This window comes from Schistocerca nitens, chromosome 4 (assembly GCF_023898315.1).
Source record: "Schistocerca nitens isolate TAMUIC-IGC-003100 chromosome 4, iqSchNite1.1, whole genome shotgun sequence".
In the NCBI taxonomy this organism is placed as follows: domain Eukaryota; kingdom Metazoa; phylum Arthropoda; class Insecta; order Orthoptera; family Acrididae; genus Schistocerca; species Schistocerca nitens.
The window spans coordinates 602754050-602773440 of NC_064617.1; the positions used below are offsets into that span (position 1 = coordinate 602754050).

The 19391-nt window shown below is 41.4% G+C and overlaps 1 protein-coding gene across 2 annotated transcripts in view; it reads right to left on the reverse strand.

Annotated features, from left to right (window-relative positions):
* The window catches only part of LOC126253483 (tyrosine-protein kinase Src64B), a 300293-nt gene that overhangs the window by 268032 nt on the left and 12870 nt on the right, over window positions 1–19391 (reverse strand). Inside the window, exon 1 of one of the 2 annotated variants that reach the window (XM_049954853.1) lies at window positions 810–1091. The exons of the other annotated variant lie outside the window; for it this stretch is intronic. The gene's annotated coding sequence lies outside the window, so the exon portion shown is untranslated. Of the gene's footprint in view, window positions 1–809; window positions 1092–19391 lie in introns of those variants that run through there. 2 annotated transcript variants of the gene reach the window in all.

Genomic DNA, 19391 nt, shown 5'->3' on the forward strand with positions numbered 1-19391 from the left:
AGGTACATATTATATTTTATACCGGTCAGTGCTTAAATAAACCGACAATAAAATATCTACTGTATCAGGTTACTATGTAGTCTTACTGGGCATGAAAGGACACTAATGCTGTCAAATTGGAGTAGTTGAGAACTACGTATGTGACACTTTGGAATATAAATAAGGGGTGGTGCAAAAAATCGCAATCAAAACACGACAGAATCTGATTATGTACAACCCTTACTTAATAAGTGAGATGAAACCTATTGTATAAACTTCACATTCACTTCAGACTTTAGAGCCACCGAGCACTCATAAAAAATATAATATGGATATTATTTTGTTCTACGCATCCGACTGTCACAAAACGTACCTTTATTACTCATGAACAGCGCTTCAAAAATCGAATTTTAACAAGCTTACGTAATTCCGTGTCCCTGTAATTGCGAAAATATCTTTTACGGATTAAAGTAATATGTATCAACGAACATGTACATAATATTCTTTGGTGCTTACAATGTAGCGTTAGTTATTCGTCATTTCAGAACACTTTTCAATACACAGCATATCTCTCATTCTTCAGAAACAATAAAAACAATTACTTGTAACGTACAAGTTAGAAATCGAGTTTTCCTGACTTCAGACATTTACTTGTTCTTGAACTGTATGTAATAGGAATAGGGAGTATCATAGTTTCCTCAAACATTGTCTGCAATGTAGAAAATAACTGTGTGGCAGTGTAGCTTAGTTGTCGTCGTGTTTATCAGTTACTGTGTGGACAAGGATAGCTCATTCCCGAAAATATATAAAATACTAAAGTACCTACATACTTTTCTTCGCTATTGGTTAGTTAAGATAGCACACGTCTGGTGCATAGTAAACAGCATCTGAATCTTCACTGTTTAACGTGCAGAATACACTCATGCAAACGATCCCTAACGCAAAATTGCATCGACGCCCGAACTTTTGACGCGGCAATGTGCGTTCTGTGCCGGAAACCAGCGAACTGCGAATTTCCGGCTTTCGACATCCATGACGTGTTGCAACTTCCGACCGATGCGCAAGTTCCTAGTTACAGATCACGCGCTGCAATATAACCAATCGTCGTACTGATCTGAGAACATAATATAACTGACCATGCATCAGCTGCAGCAGCAGCACAGACTAAATCCTGTCGCCTCTGACCACATCACTCCTACGGAGTAAACATCGATCAACGCACAAACAATTATCGCAGTTTTTCAGCGTCTAATATGCTCTAATATTCCACTTATCTCCTTATTCCCTAGCATTATTGACTCAACGGAGTGGTGACTTGGTTACTTTGGTAACAGATTGTGAGTTATGTAATGTAGCAGATTGTAAGTGACGTAAGGAGGATTGTGAGTGATTTAACAGTAATCTCAGCTTCTCGCAATATAATGTATCCTTTGTGAGAGAACTGTATAAAGGTATTAAGTAGTTATCACAGCGGTAGCATTAGTATGGTGATTAATAAACATAGTTTTTCAATAGTTTCGAGTTTTATTTTGTAACCACTAGCTCAGATCCAAGTGCATTCTTGTCTACTAAATAGAGGAGAATAAAAAATGAACACCCTGGATCAAAAACACTGTATGTATAGAGCTTTATTCATATATTTACCAGATTAAATATTATATAATTATAGTCACATGACAATGTTTCCTGCATATACAAATGAGGACATGGTGATAGTGACAAAGCTGCTCAATAAGTTGGCTAACACCTTGAAGGGCGCAGTACGTAACATTGTAAGTGCACATACGAACAAAGTCGTGTTCGAAGAGCATAACAGGCTAATAAGCACTGACTGTAAAGATTTCTGCACAGACTTCAATTGTGATGTTTGTATACGAACCTTAGAATTGGGATATATTCAAAGATACGAGAGCTGTTCTAGAAGTATCTAACCTAACAAAGAAAACATAAAATTTTTGAGAAAAACAACCTATTTCTCCTTTCAGCTCGATACACTTTCTCCTGCGATGTTCAATAGCTTCGATACCCTGTTTGTAGTGAGAACCATCGAGCTCCGCAAAATAAGATGAAACAAAACTTCTTTTTGCGTTAAATGGGGCTGTTTTTGCTTGATTTCATCACTCAAACTCTGGAATAAGTTCGCAAAATACTCGCCATTATTTTTCCTTTTTGAAAGTTATCCCATGGGCATAAAAAAAAACTGACACGATGATCTTGCCTGCAGATGGAACTGTCTTCGTCTTCTTTGGAGTCGATTCTCCCCTTTCAACCGATTGTTCGTCTCAGGTGTGAAGTGATGGACACATGTTTCCCCATGATTATGGATCGACGCAAAAACTCGCCTTCACTGAAGGAAACATCGCCAAACAGTTGACAAATATCCTGAAAACGCTCTTTTTGTTCCATTAACAAGACACCCACCTTGCGCTTTGCTTTCTCGTGTCTAGTCAGTCAGTCAATATGCGATGTACAGCACTTTTTGAAAAGCCTACGGTGTCAGCTAGCTCACATGCTTTCTGTCCAAGTTCACCCAACAGCATTTTGTGGATTTTGTTCAGAATTTCGCCTCGCACTTCACTACTCTAACGAAGGAGCAGACTCCCGCAGAGTATAATCTACCTTAGCTTTAATATTAGTTGGACTATACTTCAATTAATCCGTGATCGACAGGATGCAGTAGCGGGGAGCCAACCACGTGCAGCTAACCACGCCAGACAATGATCTGCATATACCTACAAGCTGACAACATAGCGGGAACATGGCACTCGAGAAAGAACTTGCTCAAGTCACACCAATACCCAAAAAGGGAAATAGGAATAATCCGCTGAATCACAGGCCCATATCACTGACGTCGATTTGCAGTAGGGTTTTGGAACATATACTGTATTCGAACATTATGAATTACCTTGAAGAAAACGATTTATTGACACAGTCAGCACGGATTCAGAAAACATTGTTCTTGTGAAACACAACTAGCTCTTTATACCCATGAAATAATGAGTGCTATCGACAGGGGATGTACGAGGGCTATTCCGAAAGTAAGGTCCGATAGGTCGCGAAATGGAAACCACGGTAAAAATCAAAAATGTTTTATTTGCAACAGTTAGATACACCTTGCAGCTACTTATCTCCATAGTCGCCGACCCGACTTAGACGTGTATCGTAGCGTTGTACCAACTTTCCAATACCCTCGCTATAGAAGGCAGCCGCCAGTGCTCTCCGCCAATTCTCTACGCTGGCCTACGGCTCGTTGTCTTGTGCCGAAATGTTGTCTTCAAAGACAGCGGTTCATGTGACCAGAGCTGAAACTCAGAGGGAGACAATTACGGGCTGTATTGTGGGTAATCTCACATTTCCATTTGAAAACGATGCAGGAGCATCTTCATTGCCCCTGCAGAATGCGGCTGAGAATTGTCTTGAAGACGAAACAGCACGATAGTTATGTAATGTTAGCTGCATAGCTTCAGGGGATATTTCTCACCAGGCCCTCGTACTTGGCGGCAGACACTATTTTCTAGACATCTTCACGCACTCACTACGAGCTCAGAAATGAGAAGAGCGACGTGATGCTAACTGGGGTTATACTAGAGACACTACCCAACACATCTGTGCAAAGCTTTATCGGATTTTCATAGTCGTTTCCATTTCGTGACCGATCGGACCTTACTTTCGGAATAGCCCTCGTAATTGATTCCATATTCTTAGATTTACAGAAGGCTTTCGACACCTTTACTCACAAGTGTCATCTAACCAAACTGCGTGCCTATGGAATATCGCCACAGTTGTGCGACTGGATTCGTGATTTCCTGTCAGAAACGTCACAGTTCGTAGTAATAGACGTAAAGTCATCGACTAAAACAGAAGTAATATCCGGCGTTCCCCAAGGAATGTTATGGTCCTCTATTGTTCCTGATCTATATTAACGACATAGGAGACAATCTGAGTAGCCCTATCAGATTGTTCGCAGATGATGTCATTTACCATCTTGTGAAGTCATCAGATGACCAAAACGAATTGCAAAATGATTCAGATAAGATATCTGTATGGTGCGAGAAGTGGCAATTGACCCTGAATAAAGAAAAGTGTGAAGTTATTCACACGAGTAATAAAAGGCACGCGATAAATTTAGATTACGCGATAAGTTACACAAATCTTAGGGCTGTAAATTCAACTAAATACTTAGGTATTACAATCACAAATAACCTAAACTGGAACGATCACATTGATAATGTTGTGGGTAGAGCAAACCAGAGACTGCGATTCACTGGCAGAACACTTACAAGGTGCAACAGATCTACTAAAGAGACTGCTTACACCACGCTTGTCCGCCCTATTCTGGAGTATTGCTGTGCGGTGTGGGATCCGCATCAGTTGGAAATGACGGATGACATCGAAAAAGTTCAAAGAAGGTCGGCTCGTTTTGTACTATCGCGAAATAGGGGAGATAGTGCCACAGACATGATACGTGAATTGGAGTGGCAATCATTAAAACAAAGGCGCTTTTCGTTGCGACGGGATCTTCTCATGAAATTTCGATCGCCATTTTTCTCCTCTGATTGCGGAAACATTCTGCTGGCACCCACCTACATATGGAGAAATGATCATCACGATAAAATAAGAGAATTCAGGGCTCGCACAGAAAAATATAAGTTCTCGTTTTTCTCGCGCGCCGTTCGAGAGTGGAACGGTAGAGAGACAGCTTGAAGATGGTTCATTGAATCCTATAGCAGGCACTTTATTGTGAATAGCAGATTAATCACGTAGATGTAGATTGGCTGATGGCTGGCCCCTACCACTAGAGTCGCTGGTGCGTCAATCACGAAGTAATTTTAATCGCAGCATAATATCTTTCAAATGAGAGTGTTGTATAATAATGATGATGACCAGTTTAATCCACGGTTACAAAATTGCTGAGAGTGTTCACTACCGACGACTGTCGGGGTAGCATCGTCAAGCTTCAAACTATAGACATTTGTTTGCAAAAACAGCTAAATGTACTTCACGTCGGGTACTTCTGGGACAGTCCTCGTAAAGTAGAGCGGCACATTAGGCATTTAGTACTTCCCTTGTAATTAGCGAGTAGTGTCTCCATACAACTTACAAATTAAGGCCGTATTTAAATCCTACCTTACAAAGTAGAATCCTCAAATGCCTCGCAGCTGGATCTGTCTTATTGAGCCCACCTGGGATGCAATGGGGAAAAAAACTACAGTCGATCAGCTGGCACCAAGTGCGTCTGCAGATGTGTCCACAGTATTCTCCAGGTAAGGGATCAACAGCCAACACAGCTCTTGATGCACCTCGCAGAAACCATACCATGGCACTGCCAACCATATCCTCTGTTAACTACTTTGTTATTACAGAACATGCAACTGAACTCGGGCTCGTTTACTACCTATTTTTCACGTGGCTCATCTGTAAAGGGGGTTGGTAGTAAACGGTTGCATTTGCGCCCCTATTATTGAGTCTGATATTGGCTGGCTTTTGAAGAGCAGTGAATTGAACTATACACGTTCAGATTGAAACTTATTTATTCAAAAGAAACACTTTAACGTTGTGGCCATGCATTTTTAAGTTCACAAATAATAATCGGTGCAATTCGTACACTGTTTGTCTCACACCCACACACTTTCACTTTGTTCCTTCGCATACCCTGCCGTGCATGCTTGCACTCGCGGCACTTTGCCGCTCCCAACTCACCACCACAACGGCCAACGACAAAAGACCCCGATTTTCCCGCTCACATCCACAGTCCTGAGTCGGGTCACATGACACCACAGTAGTCAAAATAATTGCTAAACATGGCCACAACTCGTTTACAATATTTTATAATATTTAAATACTTAAATCTAAATACATTATATAATTTTACAAATTATCACCACACTTATATAATTCGTTGCAATTAAAAGAAAACCAAAACACTATCCAACGGAACTACAACGTCCATCAAAACACAAACAAGTATTTTCCGGTCTATTTTGCCCAGCATATTATCTCTGCTGCCGTGCTTTAAATTTTAAATTACTTGAAAGAGTTCCATATTATCCCCTGTTACCTTACATACCCCCACTTCATGGAGACATTACCTTAGTAACGGCAACATGAAGTAGCACCAAATGGAGTGAACCCATATTACTTTTATATATTAAACATTTTAATTATAACTATAATGGCACCAAAACACGTAGAACAGTGTTATAGTGGTGAGTTAATCAGTGTATGTACTGTCATTAGGAAAACATACATACATAATCCAACAATGTATCCAACTCAAATATACAATTAGATAGTATCCTATTGAGTGACTGGGCAGGCAAAATAAATGCCCATGTTAGTCTATATGTAGGTTGCCCACTCAATGCACATTAACACTTCCACTTTTTACACAGTTGTTTCTGTAAGTTGCACGAAGTTGTTGTAACCAGATCCTTGTGTTCACAGGTTTATGCATTGGAATACAGTCTTTCCAAACTTGTCAGCCAACAGCACTGTGCTTCCTCTCATTAGCCAAGTCATCCTATCAAAATTTAATCAAATCCTCATAAATCTTGCCTAGACATGCAGACCCACACTTCCCAGGAATCAGGCTATCCAAATCCTCCCTGGAACATCCTGTTTTCACTGATCAGTTCTTATTGAGGTTTGTACAAATGACAAACATGCACACAAATCGAACACAAACATGGCATAGTTAAATATATTCTATTTCACCCTTCAAATGTTCCCAGATCAGGACCTCCGACACTTCTACCCCCACGCACCAGTATCAACTCCAGGTGCCACAGATACATTAGAAATTTTAATAATATCAACTATTTTTTAACAAACTATTTGCAGATTTCCTCCCTCCTATATTCTCCACATATTTATACAGAAATAGACTATATGCACAGTAGGTTTCAGTTCCCGTATGACTTTCAACAAGGCTTTTATCACACCCACACCAGTTGTGCAAATCCATTGGACAACAGATTCCCTTATTGCAAATATATACAGTATAATGAAGTTTGTTGACCACCAACAATGGCATCGCAACATACACAGTAACACAAATAATACTCCAATTATAAATACACGTATACATAGCCCCCAATAATTTTTTTAACTCAACAATAGTGTACATGGGAATCTCACTTCCTTAATCTTTATTCTTTTACCACATATTTTTTCAACTCCGTTACATTTCTCAGTCCAAATGGCTTTTTGGACACTGGATATACCAACCTATATGCATTAGGGTGTGGACAACCCATTATCTCAAAGGGTCCATGGTATAATTCAAATAACTTTTTGATTTCGCCATCAATGTCACTGGATTTTTTCTTGTTCCTCACCAGCATCTTATCTCCCTCCTTGAACTTTGTTGTCTTATACCTTTCTCCATGCCTCCTCTGTCTCTCATGTCCTTTCTTTAACATTTGCTGTCTGGCCACCTGCATCTTCTCTTGACTTGTCAAGTCTTGAGATGGAGGAAAATCTATGTGTTCTGCTATTAGATTGTCAGGCTTGATATCTTTCATGAGCTCATAGGGTGAGAATCCTGTTGCACAACTCTTCACTGTGTTCATAAGATCCTCAAACACAGTTATATATTCTGCCCAAGTACTATGCTTTTTACTGCAATATGTCCTACATAGTCTACCCAGCTCCCTCATATACCTCTCAGCAGGGTTTCCCGCAGGGTGATACACTGAAATCCTTATATGCTTCATCCCAGATCTTTGCATAAACTTCCCCCACACACTAGATACAAATTGTGCTCGATTATCAGACAGAACATTCTCTGGTTTTATAACATTCACAAAGTAATCTTTCTCTAGCTTGTTAATTATATTCTGGCTAGTGGCCTTTTTCAGTGGATACAGCCTTACAAACTTTGAGAATACATCAACAGCTAAAAGAACATACTTTACACCCCCTCGACCTGTTGGCAGCCTCCCAAATAAATCAATAGCCAGCAGTTCACCATTTCTTTTAGGAACAATATTCTGCATCTCTCCTTGTACTTCAATAGTATTATACTTCACTTTTTGACATTTGTCACAAGAAGCCAACTGTCTCTTTACTCTCCTGGCCATGTTGTTAAAACTAACATAGTCCTGCAGTATTTCCAAACATTTTTGAGCCCCTCGACCTGTTGGCAGCCTCCCAAATAAATCAATAGCCAGCAGTTCACCATTTCTTTTAGGAACAATATTCTGCATCTCTCCTTGTACTTCAATAGTATTATACTTCACTTTTTGACATTTGTCACAAGAAGCCAACTGTCTCTTTACTCTCCTGGCCATGTTGTTAAAACTAACATAGTCCTGCAGTATTTCCAAACATTTTTGAGCCCCATAATGCCCATTTGGGGATGTAATTTATTAATTTTTCCACATGCTCATCTGGAAAACATACCTTCCACTCCTCTTTGTCCAAATTTCTTCGTCTAAATAAAATACCTTTATAAATTCTATAATATTTAGCTATTTTTTCATGTTCTTTACTTCCAAAGTTTGTTTTGATAAACTTCAAGGTTTGGTCCCCATTCTGAAGTCTCCTCATGTCCTTACAGATGGATCTGATTTCCTTCTCTCCACCCACTCCTTTCATATACAATATCTGTAGTTCTTTCTCGTCTCTATTCGCTTCATGTTCTTCTCCAATGAAAGGTAATCTTGATAAGGCATCAGCCACATTGTTGTCTGTGCCCTTAATATATCTTATCTCATAGTTAAACTGCTGCAAAAACATGGCCCATCTCATGAGTCTATTATTTAACAGCTTACATTCTTGCAAATAGCTCAGAGCCTTATGGTCTGTGTAAACAATCACTTGCCTACCTTCCACATATATCCTGAACTTCTGAAATCCAACAACTATGGCTAACAGTTCCTTCTCTGAGATACCATACATCAATTCATGTTTGGACAGCATTCTGCTTGCAAAAGCGATTGCCCTGTGCTCGGTCTTCCCATCTACTACCCTCTCCTGAAATAGCACTGCCCCTATCCCATAATCTGAGCTGTCTGCCCTAATACAGAAAGGCAAAGACAAATCTGGATAGAACAAAATTTTGCTGTTTTTTTAAGCTATTCTTGATGGCTTTAAATTCCCGGTCACAGTCAGATGTCCAGCACCAGGTTACACTTTTCTTTAATAGTCTACATAATGCCTCCTGATCTACGCAGATGTACTGCCCTTATGAGAGAATTCCACAAGATCTGCAGGAATTCTAACCTACCCGTGCATAGCGACCTGCCACTTTTAAATCGCAAGAGACTGAAATCACGTCATCCAACTCTGTGCGATGCTGCTGACATGGTTGCTAAGAATTTCAAACCTCTTGAAGAATGGAAAGGTCGGTGGGAAGCAGTGACAGATGTGCACCTGCATAACATCTTCTCAGGTGCTAAACTTCCAAGTGGATTCGACTTACCACGCAAGACGTGGTCTACTCTCAACAGAATCCGTACCGGCCATGGCCGATGCAGGGATGCTCTCTTTAAGTGGAAGAAGCTGCCTGATCCAGCTTGTGACTGCGGGGCTCCATACCAGACTGTTCACCACATTGTCAGTGAATGCAGGATTCGAGCCTATCACGGCGCCAAAGAGGACTTCCTGCTAGCAACTCCAGATGCAGTGCGCTGGATTGAAGGACTGGATATTCAGTTGTCAAGACAAACTTAAGTTTCTTGTGTGTCAATATGTACATATGTATATGTAATTTCATGATATGTCTGTGTTAGCCATACGCTAAATAATAGTTAGGTGAATTCAGGCTATAATCACTTATGTACTTCCTATAGAATGAACATAGTCCTATAAATGATTTCAATTGTTTCCTGTTCGTTGGCACCTTGCAGTCAACAATAGCCTTGATTTTCTCTTTATTGGGCAGAATGCCATCAGGAGTTAACTGATGACCGAGAAATAGTAATGTTGCTTGAAAAAATTCACACTTACTTAAGGGTCATCCCCCCTTTAGATATAGCCTTGAATACATCCTCCAACAGCTGACAGTGCTCTTGCCAATTGCTACTCGTAATCAAAATGTCATCTACGTACACTGTCAATTTTCTCATTAGATCATCACCCAACACATGACTTAAAGCCCTTACAAAAACTGCTACAGATATTGATAAACCAAATGGCACAACTGTAAACATATAAGTCCTGCCCTCAAATAAGAAAGCAGTGTACTTTCTGCTCTCTTCAGCCAATTGCACCTGCCAGAACCCTGAAGTCAAATCAACACTTGACAGAATTTTAACATTATAAAATTTTTGCAACAGCTCATCCATGTTCTCTGGCTGATCATTTTCTTTGACTATTAATTTATTTAGCTTTCTTGCATCCAGTACTATTCTTATAGAACCATCCCTCTTTTTCACCACTACTATTGGATTACAATACTCACTCCTCCCCATTTCCAGTATGCCCCACTTCAACATCATATGTATCCTTGCCCTTACAGCCTCTCTATTAGCTATTGCTATAGGATAAGGTTTGGCCCTTATCACTTCATGTGGCAATACCCTCAAAACGTAACTGAAATCTACGACTTTTCCAGGTCTGTCAGAGAACACATGCTTATGCTTACACAATAAACCTGTAAGCTGCACCTTTTGTTCCTCATTTAAATGTCCCATTTCATTTACTTTGTCATGTATCTGCTGTTCAGTGCAGATCTCATCACCTACCTCTTCTATCCTTTGTAAATGAGTAATTGTCTCACCTCCTTTTAATTCCCTTTTAAATTTTATTCTTCGTCTATTTCCACCAGCATCAAATTCTACCACTCTGTCCTTTACAAAAATGCTACAGTCATACTTGTACAAGAAGTCCATACCCAAAATTACATTCAACGCCAAACCCTTCACCACAAAGCAACTAATATCAAAACAATACTCATTACTATTAAATTCCAGTAATACTTCCCTGCTGATGGGCTTGCTACATGTCCCAGTTGCTGTCTTAATTTTGACTCCTGTAACTGGTAATTCTATTAATCCTAAACCTTTAATTTGCTGCCAGAAAGATTCAGAGATTGCAGATAAACTTGAGCCAGAGTCTAATAATGCTATATCTGCAACTCCTCCCACACTGATATCAATTATTGGCTGTATCACCTCTATTTCCACTCTGTTCAGCCCTGATTCCTGTAATAAATCTCTTTCTACTTCACTCCTGCTTTCCTCTTGCATAATGCAAATATCTTTAGGTCTTTCTCCAAAACATACATCAGTATCCCCTTCAAACAGATCCTTAATAGCAAACTCAACATTCTCTTCTTCACTTAATTCTTCCAATTTTCTGGCAATTTTAAATTTTATTTTACCCCATTCTTCAGGCATCAAAGCTTTATGTAATTTTGTATAGGACACCCAATCACTCAAATCATAATCAGCCTCCTCCTTTCCTAACCATCCACAATTAACATCTTTGAGGCTTGCATCATCAGTTAAGAAAACATAGGTTTCAATTTTATCTTCTGGGCAACATACAGCAACATTCTCCATATCATTATGCATTTCAATATCCACACTGAAGTCATTATCACTACCACAGTTAACACCTGCACCCACAAGCACAGTAACATTATCAGTAGGTAATTTACCAGCATTTTCCACATTGTCAAATACACCATTCATATTAGCCTTTACATCACACTGAATAACCCTCTCCTCACCTTTTCCACAATTCTCCATACTATTTCCAATAGACATCTCTACCCATTCATCACACCCATTATTACTGTGAACATTGCCCCTTAATTCCATATCCACTTCTGTTCCCCCTTTTGATGAAACTACCTCTGTCTCTGATCTTTCAATGAATTTTGCTGCACACAAACCAATATTGTCCTCCTCTGCTTGTAATTTCTCTTCCCTTTTAAACATGTCATCAATGTAAAACTCACACTGTTCATTGCTGATATTAGCCTTGTTCCCTTTTTTCCTCTTATACCTTTTATCTGTATTTCTATAATTGTTAAAACCCCCCCATAGATTTTCATTTCCTAAGACAGCATCCATATGACATATCCCGATTTCCCTATTTTCCTTGCTGACTTTATTACTCATCCCATCATGTCCTTGTCTGGCCCTGTTCACATAATTACCAGCCCCCCTGCGGACCTTAAGTGAGGCATCAATTAGTTTTTTGATTGCCTACCCTGTCCATTTGCATCTGGCATTCCTACTCTCATACCTTCTCTATCACTCCTCATCTGATCAAAATTGTCTCTTCTCCCTCCAAAACTTCTGTTATACCTTTGTGGCTTGGTTCTCCAATCTCTATCCAGATTATTCCGATCACTTCTATCTTCTCTCCACCTGTTATGGTTATTACTGTATTCATAATTAATACTGTTTCCCCTTTCATGATACCTTCCACTCTCCCTATGTTCCATGTATTTAGGTCTGTAACACAATGCCCTGTCCATATTATCCACAAAATTAAGAAATTCTTCCACTGAATCTGTTGCACTGTGAATCAAATCCCATTGCAAATGCTCTGGTAATCTTCTCTTTAGTGTAGATATTTCTGTTAATACGCCCAGTGGCCTATCCAGATGATTTAATTTATTCAGTTCTCTAACACAGAACTCTCTCATACTTTCCTTTCCACTCTTGTAACTGGATCCATTCAAAAAATCGTTTTGCAATCTTAATTGTTTTGCTTGGCCCCAGTATTTGTTCAAGAACAGGTTTTCGAAAGTTTTAAAATCACAAAATGTATCATCGTTTTGGTTTGCCCATGTTTGAGCTCCCCCTTCCAACTGCCTCTTAACATATTTAATTGATGCCTGCTCACTCATCCCTGTCACAAAGTTATCCTTACACGCAGCTAGAAAGTCAACTGCATGGTATTTATTCTCCCCATTAAAAGGTTTTGACTGAAATCCATGCCCTAGAGGATATCCCAACAATAAATTTCCATTCCCTGCTGCCACAGTATTAACTGTTTCCCTCAAGACATTTATTTCCCCTTCTAATTCCTTCTTATTGTCAGTAATTCCCTTATGGCAATCCAGCACTCCTATCCTAATGGATTCAATGTCTGCCTCTGTTTGTCTTTGAAATAATGTGCATTTCTGTTCCTGTACCTGAATCTGCCCCACAAGATTACTTTGCACAGTGTCCACCTTGGCTACTAGGCCTCTTTCAACCTCATCAACTCTCTCAATAATTCCCTCAACAATTTTAACTGTGTTTTCAACTTTATCTGTAATTTGAGTGAATTTGAGATCTAGCTGATAAAATTTTTCACTCACTGCCTTTATTTTATCACTAAGCCTTAATTCCATATCCCCTATTTTCGAATCCATTTCTCCAACTATTGCAGTTTTTATATTCCCTATTTTCGAGTCTATTTCTCCTAATTTACTAGTAAGTTTTACAAAAAATGTGCTGAGGTCACTTCCTGGTATCCAGCCTATTTCTTTTGGCATGCTAGGGCTACTACAGGTACTCCTAACATCCACTGATTCGCCTTCACTTTGAGATTCACGCGTCTCATCGGCCATGGCTAATGAAAGGACACAATTTTGCAATGTAGCTGCTGGCTGTACTTATCTTTTAAATCCTAGTGTGACGCGACGTCTGCAGTGAGCTCCGCTGCACAGCTATGCAATGAATCTTAATCGGCGGCGTGGACACACAGCAAACTCAATCAGGAGCGAGAACACGTTGCGTAGGCCCCTGGCAGCATGTAGTCGTGTTGGTCGGTGGCACGGACGACGGCGTTGATCGTCGGCAGCACGTGGATACAGCTTCGAATGCTTTACCCGTAGCAACACATGGACGTGGCACGGACGACGGTTTCTTCTCGCGGCAGCACGTATCGCGGCACGGACGACTGTTTTACCCGCGGCAACACGTGGTTACGGCAAGCACGGCGGTTTTACCCGCGGCAACACGTGGTCGACTCATTAGACTGTGTAACTGACTGCTTCACAATCGTGGTGGCCTTATATCGGCGTAACCACGGGTCAGCGCGTATCTTGTCCAGCACAAACACTCTGGTACCGCTAATGCACCAATTTAGCTCAGAGCCCCCACACTTACTGTTCAAAAGCCTAACATCAGACGGACATTCGATTCCGAAATACTATGGAATATGGAAGAAAGTCCTATCCCGGACGAGTCCCCAATTGCAACTGAACTCGGGCTCGTTTACTACCTATTTTTCACGTGGCTCATCTGTAAAGGGGGTTGGTAGTAAACGGTTGCATTTGCGCCCCTATTATTGAGTCTGATATTGGCTGGCTTTTGAAGAGCAGTGAATTGAACTATACACGTTCAGATTGAAACTTATTTATTCAAAAGAAACACTTTAACGTTGTGGCCATGCATTTTTAAGTTCACAAATAATAATCGGTGCAATTCGTACACTGTTTGTCTCACACCCACACACTTTCACTTTGTTCCTTCGCATACCCTGCCGTGCATGCTTGCACTCGCGGCACTTTGCCGCTCCCAACTCACCACCACAACGGCCAACGACAAAAGACCCCGATTTTCCCGCTCACATCCACAGTCCTGAGTCGGGTCACATGACACCAAAGTAGTCAAAATAATTGCTAAACATGGCCACAACTCGTTTACAATATTTTATAATATTTAAATACTTAAATCTAAATACATTATATAATTTTACAAATTATCACCACACTTATATAATTCGTTGCAATTAAAAGAAAACCAAAACACTATCCAACGGAACTACAACGTCCATCAAAACACAAACAAGTATTTTCCGGTCTATTTTGCCCAGCATATTATCTCTGCTGCCGTGCTTTAAATTTTAAATTACTTGAAAGAGTTCCATATTATCCCCTGTTACCTTACAAACAGAAGGTTCTGACTTTGTTACTATTTCATGAGTACCTTTGTTTTCAGAACCGTTCTGTTTGTTTGGAACACAATATAATATCAAAAGGCATGATTATGTTTTACTCTAATCGCTGTATATCCCCTGGCGACTTGGCCACCAACCACACAGTTGTGTGCAGCTCCAGCCGCTAACGACACTGCCTTTGGAGCTCATATGAAAACAATCCGCAGCAGCAAACACGCAGACTTATTTACAAGCGAACCTCCAGCAGCTGCCATAATACCTTGTGATCCCAGCCTCGCCACCAGAGGCATAAGCATCGCCGCAAACAACGCATCCACTGCAGCATTACCTCGCTTCCACAAGTCACATGCCTACGCCAGCTGCCAGCAATCTGCGCCCATTTACCTATCACATAGTAAGCTCCATGTTCTACGCCAGAGACGCCTAGTGCTCCAATGTTCAGAGTTCACCGCAACTCACCGCTTCGCAGGACTTTGTCTCAGACCCTCCTCCACGTTCGCCACCTCACGGGACACTATCACACGAACTTCATCTGCGTACAAACATCCTCGTGAAACATCAGTGACTGCCCAACAGGACATTATAGTGCAACATCAGTGCTTACCTAGGGCATGGCACGTCTTCAGTGGCGAATTATATTGAACCAAGTAGTACCGACTCATGTTCTAGAAAACTTATTCTATTTTGTTTGTTAGGCTCAATAAATTTCCATTGTTATTGGTTACCTGGGCACCTCAATCGTAGTGTATTGTTTCTTTTGTTTACGAACACTACACTAATCTCTTCAACCCTTCTTGCTCACATATCTTCATTATGCTTAACTGTTATACACTAGAGTAAATGAACAATATTTTTCTGTGAAGCACATGTTTAGGTTCCATACTTGACCCAACATGTTGTCTCATATATGAACAATGCAACACCTTAAAGGCCAAAAGAGCAGAAGCCAGGACGAACGATTTTTTGCTTGAGAATATAAAGACGCCACAGGATGTACGCTGTCGATGGCGTCGTCCGGAAACGACGTAGAACTCACTTGTACTTATATGAGGACGCTGTTGGGCGTTGAAGAGCATTGGAGGACGCTTCTGGGCGTGGCAGAGCGTTGGCGGTGTGGGTAACGACCATACATGATCACATGTAGCCTCATACGACGTGCCAACGTAAACGGACAGACGCGGCTACTGCACAGCACATAAGGCCATGGCGAGTCATTCAAGGAGTTGAAGTTCAGTGGCATTCTGAGAAACTCCTTGCAGGACAGAACTGGGGCCAGGATTGGCACAGTTAGAAGTTCAGCGAAGTAATCATCAGTACCCCGAGTAGGCTGGGCCTCAAGGTAGGCACTTAGAAGTCTGCTGTGGCTCTGCTCACGTTCAATACTTAGCTGCATACCATCATCCAGGGGAACTTAACAGTTAGTACAGAGAGGAATAGTGTTCCTTCACTGATTAAATTTTTCTCTGGTGACCATTCCAGATTGTTTTTAAGTTTTGCCTCCTTCATTTATTTGTATTACCTAACTGACTTCCATACTCCTCTAAAAGCAATCGATAAGCCATCATCACATTAGGTAACTGAATATACCTTTCCTGTACAACTGTCACTCAGCATCTAGACCATTAACGGGAGGTGACATATACATATTATTTCATGGTGGAAGATTGACCGTGGGTTAGCAGGGGTTGTTTGCTGACAGATATTGGAACAGGTCACCCTTCTTTGAAATATCGAATCTTTTAATCCCAACATCAAGCAAAACAAAGAAATGACTTTGGGAATCCCTTGGATTAAATGAATAATCAGTGTGCAGGCTAGCGGCTGGGCCAAGAAAGCAAGAGAGTGGGCAAGAAGAAGAAAAAGCAGAAGTAGCTCCACCAATGGATGGTGCATGGGGTGAAGGAAATCGCTGAGGAAGGTGGCCAGAGACAGTGCTGCCTTAGCGAATGGACGGCACCCAGAGAAGAAGGAGAAGAAGAAGCCGGACGAGCATGTGCAGACTGACAGCACCTGAGGTACAAGGCAGTCATCCCAGAAGGCGGCCACAGGCAGCGAGCAGCAGCAGCCCAAACGGACGTCAGTAAGTGGACGGCTCTCAGCAGCAGAACCGCGCGTAGTAGCCGCACTGTCTCAGGCGTCTTGCCACGGTTCGCGCGGCTCCCCCCGTCGGAGGTTCGACTCCTCCCTCGGGTATGGGTGTGCGTTAGTTGTCCTTAGAGTAAGTTAGTTTAAGTTAGATTAAGTAGTGTGTCAGCCTAGGGACCGATGACCTCAGCAGTCTGGACCCATAGGAACTTATCACAAATTTCCAATTTTGTCAGCAGCAGAAAGAACACATCAGCAGTAGCAGTGGCGGCATATGGCAGTACGTGGACGCGGAAGGCACATAACAGCAGCATCAACGAGAATTTATGTGGTGAGTGAAACATCTTAGCAGACATGTACATGGCAGAGAGAGTTTTTCATACAAAGGCACTGACACAAGCGCCACTCAGTAGGCAATTTGTCAGTCTGTAGGAATCTCCCAAATTAACACCTCAATTCTTTGATGGCACTAAGAATACTCTAAATCAGTTCCTTGATAACTGCGACGTTGCATTTGAAATCATAAATCCAGAGCAGCATAGCAATCTCCTAAAACTGGTAAAAACTAAAACAGTTGGCTCAGCATATAGCAGATTGTTAGTGAAAGATCTAAGCGTCAATTGGCGAGACATTCGTGCCATCTTTGTAGGAAACTATGACAGCAGAACACTCAATTACCATGCATCCAAAATGTTTGTGTGTTGGTAACAATATGGGGAAACCATAGCACAGTGAACCTCACAGCTGGAAGCAATGCAGCACCACTTTAAAGTGACTATGAGAGGTACGATGAGAAAGTCGGAGTAAGAATGCAGCCTCGGACTCATATGGAAGTTAAACAAAGAGGTCATCATCCAAGGAATTTATGATGATAGGATAAAGCCCATAGCGCGTGTACACAGTGAACAATTAACATTAGTAAAGGCTACAGAGGATCGCTCTGATGGAGAAGAGCACAATAGCCTCGGCCAGACAGAATATGAGAGCACTCGAAGCTGTAGAGCGTCACGGCGAAACAAAAAGAAAGTGACGAAATGTTACACGTGTAGTGAGCCAGGGCAAATGGTGCAGGACTGTTGCACTGATAAAAATATGAGAAAAGCGGAGCCGGTTGTATCAGCAAACGGAGGAAAGAATACAATAATGCCAGCGAGGATGGCCGAGATTGATCTCACCTTGTTCCACGGAAGTTCACGGGATCGTTTAGCTGGCGAGAGAGCGTTACGGAGATGCTAAACAAACTCCACTGGCAGACGTTTCAAGAAAGACGTTGTGCATCACGGAGAGATTTACTATTGAAATTTCAGGACAGCACTTTTCAGGTGGAGTCAGACAACATATTACACCCCCCCCCCCCACCACCGCCACACACACAAATATACATCTCGCGTTTATTGACCACGAGGAGAAAATTCGAGAAATTAGAGCCAATACAGAGACTTCCCGACAATCATTCTTCCCACGCACTATTCGCGAGTGGAACAGGGTTGGAGGGATCGGATAGTGGTACCGAAAGCATCTTCCGCTATGATGTAGATGTAGAAGTTGCAGGGACAAAAACAGGATACGGGCAGTTAGATTCTCACAGTGTAGCTTGCCCGAGCACAGTGGCCCATATACCCGGTTGAATCCAGTAACATGTTTTAAATGCAGCTTGTAACTATGTGAGAGAATGCACAGAGCATGCACGCCATGCACAGAGGAAAAGTAAAAGGCAGGAGATCTAAGCAACGGCGTGAGAAGTCATCCTTCACCTTGCCCAAAAAGATATTGACAGTCGACTGCAAAAACAGAAATTAATTTGTAGAATTGGAGTGCCACGAAGGCATGGAGAATCAAATTTGATTTCTTGTGGATAGTGGGATGTAGCTTAGTTCAAAAAAAGTAGCTTAAACGACGGTGGAAAGTAGAATCTCCAGCCAAAGATATTAGGATTAGGGGAATGATATTAGTGCAGAGGCAGAGGGATCTAAAACCATCGGATTGCGAATGAGAAGCGGAATGTTAGCGAGACATTGCTTCCACGTAATCGAGGATGATGTGAATCTTTCATTGGACAGGCTGGTGGAGAGACTTCTTTAAGGAAAATGGAGGTGTAATTGATTATGCCACCGGGAGACTGTGGATCTGTGGAGAACGGAGCAAAATGTACGGAGCAAGAGTGCATGTACGAGAAAGAGAAGGTATATACTTTCAGAATAGGCTCAGATATGGAATGAACGGCGCGTAGAGGAATGAAGATGGAGCAAGAGGTGAGTTTCGTAGTGCACGCACAGGCAAGAAGAGGCTCCTTCGAAACAGGCGAAGCGAAACATGCATAGAATGGCGAAGGACGGTAGAGATAGGAAACAAACTGTCTAAATAAAGTTGAAGTAGGCATTCCCTGTTGCCAGAGAAAAGTTAAAGAGACGCAAGCAAGTCGAAAGAAGGCTAATAACAGGGCCTTGAGAGGAATGGGTGTGCAGATTAAGAACAGA